Source organism: Nothoprocta perdicaria, unplaced genomic scaffold (genome assembly GCF_003342845.1).
Source record: "Nothoprocta perdicaria isolate Ctin4 unplaced genomic scaffold, notPer1 scaffold_444, whole genome shotgun sequence".
NCBI classification, from domain to species: domain Eukaryota; kingdom Metazoa; phylum Chordata; class Aves; order Tinamiformes; family Tinamidae; genus Nothoprocta; species Nothoprocta perdicaria.
The window spans coordinates 174325-182830 of record NW_020455693.1 but is presented as its reverse complement, the minus strand read 5'-3'; positions in this window follow the sequence as shown (position 1 = coordinate 182830).

Sequence of the window (8506 nt, the reverse complement as noted above, 5' to 3'; positions counted from 1 at the left end):
TAGAGATGTCCCAGCAGGAAGCTCCCAGGTGTCCTGGCCCCCGCAGGTCCCTGGGAGCTGGCGCTGAATGGAGCTGGCTGCTGCTGCTGCATCGGGTGCTTGCAGAGACCAGAGCACTCAAAAGCTCCTGTCAGCACCCGATTTTTGGGCCCGTGTGGCATCTCCTTACTTGTGGACCCACACCATTCTCCAAGCAGGCAAGGAGAACAGGGCAAGCATCCTGGTCATGGATAAACATGGCCTAGGGTGCCCCACAGGAAGATCCTCCTCGCTGCTGGAAGCAGCTTTGGGCCGGTATTCCTGCAGGTCTCGGAGTAGGAAAGCCCTTAGGACTAACCTGGGATGACTATGTCCGTAAAGATGGGCTCACATGTGTTTCCCATGAGRGTTCTTTCTGGAGTGGCTGGAGAGCAGCTGCGGTGTTTGGGGCGCAGCCCCGGCTCCCGTAGAGCAGGGAGGATGTGGGATGCCCACCTTGCAGCGCAGGCTGCTTCACCYGGTTACCTCTCTCCATGGAAAGGGGCTGAGGGGACGGAGGCCCACGGGGCCCGGCCACCTTTAGGAAGGGCCAGGCTTTCTGTCTCCCCTCTTTCTGCCAGGCTTGAAACCTAATCCTGAGCGTGTGTAACTGAAGATGGGCCCTGGCGTTTCCGTGCAGGAACGAAGGCTTTAGAGCACGAGCAGCCACAGCAGGCAGCGACGGCTGCCCTGGGAGCCCTCCTGCCGCTGCGGTTCTTGCCGTGCCCGCTGGCAAGCAAACCTGGGGCGGCTGGCGCCATGAGTCAGCTCCTCGGCACTGCKTTCTGCCAGCCCCTCTTTCTCCTTTGCTTGCTCTGCTCCCTTGCCTGGGAGCCTGAAGTTGCTGCAGCAGCAAGATATTTTGCTTGCATGCAATATTAATTGCTGCCCAAACCCAGCTGGTACTGTACTGCTGATTCCCTTTCCTCCCCCAGGGTGTGCACTGCGTTGAGGAGCAGAATAGGGACACAAAAAGGCAAAAAGAAAAGGGCTCTCTCACCTCAGTGATGCCTTTCTGTTGGTGTGGCAGGGTGAGCCTCCCACCAGCCGCACAGCTCCACGCGCAGGACTGYTTCCACAGGCACACCATCACAGAATGGTGGAGCTTGGAAGATCCTCCGGAGATCATCTAGTCCAACCYCACTGCTTGCAAAGGGACACCCAGAGCCCATGGCACAGGGTGGTGTCCAGGCGGGTTTGGAAGAACCCCAGAGAAGGAGACTCCCCAGCCTCCCTGGGCAGCCTGGGCCAGGGCTCTGGCACCCTCACAGGAATTAAGTTCTTCCTCACATGGAGATGGCACTGCCTGTGTTTCAGCTTGTACCCATTACCCCTTGTCCTGTCAYTGGCCACCGCCAAGAGGAGTTTGGCCCCTTCCTCCCTACACCCTCCYCTTGGGTGTCTGTACACATTGACAAGGTAGCCCAGCCCCACTGCCTTGGCATTACAAGGGGCCTTTTCCCCATAAGAGGCTGGAGGACCATTAACCTGCAGCGCTGGGGACTGGTGAGTGACGGTGTCATCTGGCACCAGCTGAAGGAGGCAGGAAACCTGCGCAGGACCGCCCTTCCCCTGGTGCCGGGCTGCTGGAGTGAGCGGCACAAACGGCTTTGGAGCTCACGCAGGTGCATCCAGGGCCAAGGACAGCTCTCACCATCCTYTTTGTTAAAATTACCTTCCTGGTATCACTCAAACCCAATTTGGGGCTCTGAAGAAGCACCAAGCGGTCGGTTTGAGCGATGGCCCTAAACGTATCCCGTAAAATAGCACAAGGCTGCTGCTGTGCCACAGAAGGTGCTGGGCTGTGGGGACCACAGGCCTTCCCAGTTTGGTTTGYGGTACGGGCAGCGGCCAAATGGAGCCACCACCTTCCCCTGCCCCCTTGGCTCCAGAGCACCCTAAGTCAGCCAGCGTTTCCCAAATCAAAACAAGGAGCAGATGCTCAGCTGACCTGGTGCTGCTGCKCTGCTGTCCACCCCAGCTGCTGCCAATTAGCTTCTTGGGGGAGCAGTGCGGATTATAGGCTAAAGGCTGCAAACAAAACCTGTGAAAGGATAAAGGGGGCAAGGAGGACACAAAAGTGAAAGCAAGGAGAGCGGATGGGTCTGTGTGCAGGCAGGATTTCAGAGGAGAAAGTCATAACTAGTCCCCATCAGCCCACCCGACCTAAAGCTGCAGGGTTCTCAGAGCAAGGAGGAGGATGGGCAGGAATCACCTTGGCTTTGTCCATCTTTTCCTTATCTTTCTTCCTTAATCCCCTCACTCCTCCAGAGCCAGCCCCAGAGCCACGATGCTCTCTCATTTCCGTGGTGGGTTTGTGGAAAACAAAACAGATCCCAGACTGCYGCTCCCAGCAGGAAAGGAGAAACGGCGCGGGGAGCGCGGCCCGGGGCGGCAGGGTTACTGCCGGTGCTTGCAGCCGCGTGCTGCACGGGGCACCAGCCCCAAAGGTACGTAAATGTGTGGGGAGATCCCAGCAGAGACCTTCTCTGCAGCGTGGGGCTGTTGTCGTGTCGCTGTGTCCCGCTGGCTACCCTTGATGCTGAGCAGGAGCTGCAGCTGGGGTCCCGCAGCGGAGCACACGGCAGCCCGCCCGCCGTGCGAGCCCCTGTGAGCGCCCGGAGCACTAAGCAGCACCACGGGGGCCCGCTCCTCTAATGGGCAAKGAGCAGGGCTCTCCAGATGGCCAGTCCTCTGAAGATGAAGCCATGTTTCGCTGCAGGGCCCTGCTGGTGACCAGACCACAAGGTGCAGCACTGATGGGAACCTCCTGCACCTCCTCTCAGGAGGCCTTGCGCCTCTTGAGTCCTCTGCTCTGCTGTTGAGCAGCACCACGTTCCACACGTGCTCGTGGACAGCAAAGGAGTCACTCGCGGAAGCAGGGGAGAAGAGTGAGAGGGGAGCTGGTCAATATGCAGTAAGTAGCTGAGGGGAGAATGTAGGGACAATGGGGCCAAACTCTTCTTGGGGGTGGTAAGTGAAAGGACACGGGGTAATGGGTACATATTAAAGCACAGGCAGTTCCCTCTCCATGTGAGGAAGAACTTCTTGACTGTGAGGTTGACAGAGCCTTGGAAATGCTGCCCAGGGAGGCTGTGGAGGCTCCTTCTCTGGAGATCTTCCAAACCTACCTGGATGCCRCCCTGTGCCACATGCTGTAGGTGTCCCTGCTGGAGCTGGGGGGTTGGACTGGATGATCTCKAGAGGTCCCTTCCAACCTCAGCCATTCTGTGAGTCTGTGATATGGGGCTGGAAGGGCACTACCTCAACCACAGCTCTGAGGCAGCATCACCTGGGTTGGCCCAAGCTCCTCCTTGCAGGGTTATTGKGATTTGGCCTTTGCAGAATACTTCCAGTTGGGTGAACGGAGAAATGCTTTGTGAGCAAGGAGAGCAGAGATCAAGGAAAAGGCTGGCTGGGCTTCAGGCTGGGAACAGCCAATGCTCTGCAACTAAACAGAGCCTCCAGCAGACTCCAGCACAGCCTCCCATGCTGGAGGCAGACGCTACTGCAGACGGCCACACRGGCAGCCATCAGGCAAGTTAAACAAGAAGGAAGACCTTGATTTTTTATCCAGACATCTTTATTCCAGTGTAATCAAAATCCATTTAAATTCTGATTGGAACATTTAAGTAACCAAAAAATCCACATCTGTTGGAAGAACAAGGATTCCCCACCCCTAAATAGTCAAATACAAGTGTGTGTGACCAGAACCTGTCTGCTGCCGACCATGCATGGACCCTTCAGCACAGCACCTCCATGGCTCTGGCATGAATTCCTGCTTGGATAAACCATGCTGTGATGAGAGGGAGACAAACTTRTTTACCGGGGGTTTGCTCACGGCACTGCAAAGCCAGACTGCAAAGCCAGGGCTGTGGTGGGAAGGAAGTTCATGGCTTCAAATGGCCTAAGAGCAACATCGTTTTGAAGCAAACACTGCCTTTCTGCTGCTGCTTCTGCTTGGCGCCTGGTAGGTTACGGGGAATCGGTGAGGAAAGGTGCCAGCGCTTTGCAACTGTCCTGCACCAACTTCTCCCTCATCTCTTATGGTCACCAGCATACCCACGCATGCACATGCGCTTCTAATTAAACTGCAAAAAAACGAAAAAAAAGCAAAACCAGCCTGCACTATTTTTTCAGTATTTTATTTAAAACCAGAAGAGGTTATAATTATTTATAATATAAACCAAAGATATATATTTGGTAGGAACAGCTGTTGTGAAGTTCTCAAGCATTTTTCCAGTGGCAGATGCTTCTCAAGTAACACTGTGGATGCAAGATGCACCTATGGCCCCTTTCTAGCGCTAGTGACTGCAAACGGGGCCACGGCTCTCGTGTGTCCCAGGAGGAAGCCAGGACAGGACTTCCACTTGCTTTCCAAGCCACGCTGCAGTTCTGTTTAGAAACAAAGGGCTTACGTTCTGCGGCTTTTGGCTTTTCTAGTTACAGATCTCCTCCTCATACGCAGCTGAYTGGGACAAAAAAAAAAAAAAAAAAAAGGGGGGAGCCTGGGCAATCTTGAGTTGTCAACGTTTGTCCTACAAGGTGGAATCCACCCTAAAAGCTGGCTCCCGAGCGGGCTGTGAGCCCAGCGGCCTCATGTCACGAGGCTGCATCAGTTGAGGTCCAGACACACGCTATGTGTGTGCACCGGGTGCAGCCACACGTGATGCTCCCAGAGCTCCGGAGCACCCCAGGAAGGCAGCTCCCAGCTCCACGGGGACTTGCATGAAGCCTCYCTGGAGGTTTCTGCCCCATGTCCCTCGTGTTTCCACTTCTGGGTTTCCTGCAGACATTGAGAGCTTGACTGGAGGGCAGACGCACTCTCAGCTACCAGAAAGCTGGCCAAGAGCCATCCAGCTAAGTGCCTCTAATGAGCAGGCAACTTTCTGAAACTAGAGAGGGCTCAGGTAACCCCCAAAAGAGAAGAAAGCCCCTAAATACTGCTGCTCAGGAACAAAGGCACACGGGAGCAGCAAAKGCTTCAGATTTACTGGAGAGATGTGAATTACGATGTCTCTTAGTTCAGCATAACATGATGGTGTCATCAGCAGATTGAACCACAGGGACTAAATCAGAAAGGGTTCGAGTAGCTCAGAAGGCAGCCAAGAAGGAAGGTGCTGGTGCACGAGTACAGTGAGGCAGCCCATGACACAGGGAAAGCAATTGTGGGGTGACAAAGCAGGAGATTTTCCTACCTGCTTTAGGATTAGCAGAAATCTGCTGACACTTGTGATTCCTCTTTGAAATTAGAGCTACTTGGACGGAGAGATGAACTGCCTTGTCCCTTAGATCCCATGGTGTGGCTTACACTGGAGACAGCAGTTCTGGTGTGGCTACAGCAACGAAAGGTGCCCTTGCTGGCAGCTTTCCAACAGAGCCATAAGACTGATGCTCTCTCTCTGGTGGGTGGGTGCCYGTTCCAAGGATGGAATTGCACAGCTCCACTGAGATAGCTGCAGCTGTATRGGTGCCTCTGAGAGAGCTCAGCAGCTTTACTAGGACGAGAACAGGAGGCAGCTCTGAGCATCTTCTTAACCTACAGCTGCCGCTGGCAGGCACTGCAGTATCTGCCAGAGCCTCCGGAAACACCGTGCTGTGCTGCTGAGATGGATCAGGAACGCAACAGAACTGCTGCCCGGCCCCCTGGGAGGATGGCGACGTGTGTAATAGCTCTGAGGACCTGGGGAACTGTCTTTGGTGCACACTCCTCCTTTCAACATCACTGGGGTGAGATGCTCATGTAGGAGTTGTCACGCTAGCCGCTCCTCTTGGCTTCGGACAGAGGTCCACACGTGGAGGGGGGAAGTATCTGCACTGGGAGCTGGCTGTTGGTTACCATCGGTGTCACCACCGCTGAGAGCACTCAAGTGTGTGCAGCAGAGCTTGGCTCCACGTATTGATAACACACATGGTCCACATATTGATAACACATATGTGCCCTGCTCATTCACATGTGCCACCAGAACAAGACACAGAGCAACTGCAGAGTCCACAAAACCAGAGCACAAAGCCAGAGCCTTTCGAGCAGTGTAATTACTGAGACTTCCTTTCAGCACCATCATGTGTTAGGCTGGTTAGGAGAGCGTTTCTCAAAAGTGASGTGGACTTTTGTATGCTGTGAACTGCTTTTGTTCCTTCACAAAACTCAGGCCTKTGTAAAGGCATATGTCAAATATTGTCCCAGCACTGACAACTAGAAGCCAAAAAAAGCAATAGTAAGGAAGTGCAGTATTAAAAAGTTTGCAAGGTTGTTATCTTTGAAGGATGGTCAACAAAGACTGCACGTTGCCAGCTATAACAGGGTGCGTGGTAGGACTCAGAGAATGCCTGGAAGCTTCAACCCCTTCTCATCTGAGGACCAGAGAGCTAGCTAATACGGATGTGAGGATCACCTAGTGCAATAACCACGCTGGCAATCTCTTCCAGGAGGGAACGGCCATGCTCAGTCTGCTTTGCTGCGGAAGATGGTGCTGATCCTACCTTCTAATGAGAGAGATGACAGAGTCAAATGTTCCTGAGGAAGATGTCTGCCGACTCGTGAAGTCTCTGTGCAGCATCGGAAAAGGGAGAGGGAGGACTATTTCACATTAGTGGCTGAAAAAGAGGAGGGGAGACACGGCAAATATGCAGCAGAAGAAAACTCATAGGCTCAACCACTGTCATGGGCAATGAGGACTCAGAGTGAGAGCAACGAAGAGAAGGCAGCCCGGGCGCCAGTTCTGTGTGACCAGCAGAGGAGAATCACACCCACAAGCAGCTTTTGTTTCCTACCTCACTCCAAGTACTCGGTCTCACGAGGTTCAGGATCCGGGGCTGATGGAGGAGCTTTTTGTCTGTTTGATATTTTACCGTTCCCTGAGTTGGTACCAGTCTTTAACAAACTGGTCTAATGCCGGGCTGTGTAATAAGGTTTGTGACCATCATAAGCTGTTTTGTCTTGTAAATTTGTAAAAGCCAAYGGGAACATTATCTTCATAAGACTTGCCTTGAACCTTCCAAAATATTGCTCATCAGTTAGCCAACTAAACTATGCAGAGGTGCGGTAGGAGATGGGGAATAGGATTTAGCTACTGCGGTGGAAACATGAGAGGGAGCTGAAGTGTAAATCTACTCTGATGGAGGTGAAGAAAGGTAAAGTAATGTAAGGATGGCCTCACGGACGACCATGAGTCTGACCTAAGCTGAAGGAGAAACATCACTGAGCCTGCTCACCCCTTAAAGGGATCACAACCCAGACTTACTCACATCTGGACTGAGGAGAAATAACTGCACACTGGGATTTCAAAACGAGATGACAATGTATTTGTACGTAATTTTTAAGCAGTGACTGTTAAACCACATAGATCTTGCCAGCATCTGCAGCAGGTGATGGGACTCAAAAGCTGCAGTAGTGGGGGGACTTCTGCCACATTAGTTTCTTTCAGTGACACCTCATTTCTGTCTGGATCAAAGAAATAGGAAGTTTTCTTTTGGTAGCAGTGACTGTGTAACACTACCTCCCCTCACGACAGCCTTAGGAAAACTGCAAAAACTTGGCAGTTTCTGCATTTGTCTGCTAGGAAATGGCTGGACCACAACCCTGTTCACAGAGCTTCATTTTGCTCTCGTTGGGTTACAGCTGAAAAGGTGGCTGCCAACAGCCAGACAAACACAATATATCTGATCGGGGTGCATRCGTCCCCCCACATTCTGGGACCCCAACTCCTTCCTCCATCCACTCCACGGAGCAGCATAGCCTGTTGTCTCCTCACCCAGCACATGGATGAGATATGGGGATGGGCAGAAGGCTCCTCTGGTGGTCCTGCTTATGGAAGTGCTGACTACCGGCTACCAAAGCCCTCAAAGTCCAGGGCCACCTTCTTGCTGAGGGCCTCTGCTCCAGCAGCTCTGCTGGAGCTCCTTGTCTTGCCCTTGACCAAGTCCTTGCTTTCCTTGAAGATGCACTTACACCCTGGCATAGAGGGGCAGGATGGAGCACTCCAATTAACTAATTTTCACCTGCCAATTAATGCAGTCACTTCCGGGGTGCAAAACAGCAACATGATGGTGATTCCACAACCCTGTTYAAGCTAAGGCAAGAGGAGCAAGTGGACTTGGAGAACACATACTTCTAGGGTTCGACTGGATGCASATGTCTCCACATAAACAAAATACAGAGYGGACCRTTACAGAGGTGCATGGGAGCAAGAYCMAGAGCACATAACGYGCCCGAAGGAGGAAGGGACCTCAAGATGAATAGGCCATTACAGCAGGACCCRGAAAATCCGAACCCTGCTGTCCTGTGGAGGCAGTATCTGAAGAAGGAAAATTCTCCTAAGAGAACCGTATCTGCAGCCTCAGGATAAGGAGTGGCTTTAAATACTTCACCTGAGATAACTGCAACAACTTCTTGGCTTTCAGAAGGTGCCACCACCCTGCAAGGCTCGGATCCGGGCCATGAGAAACACGGGCATGGGCTGCCCTGCGAGGGAGGGGGGCACACACC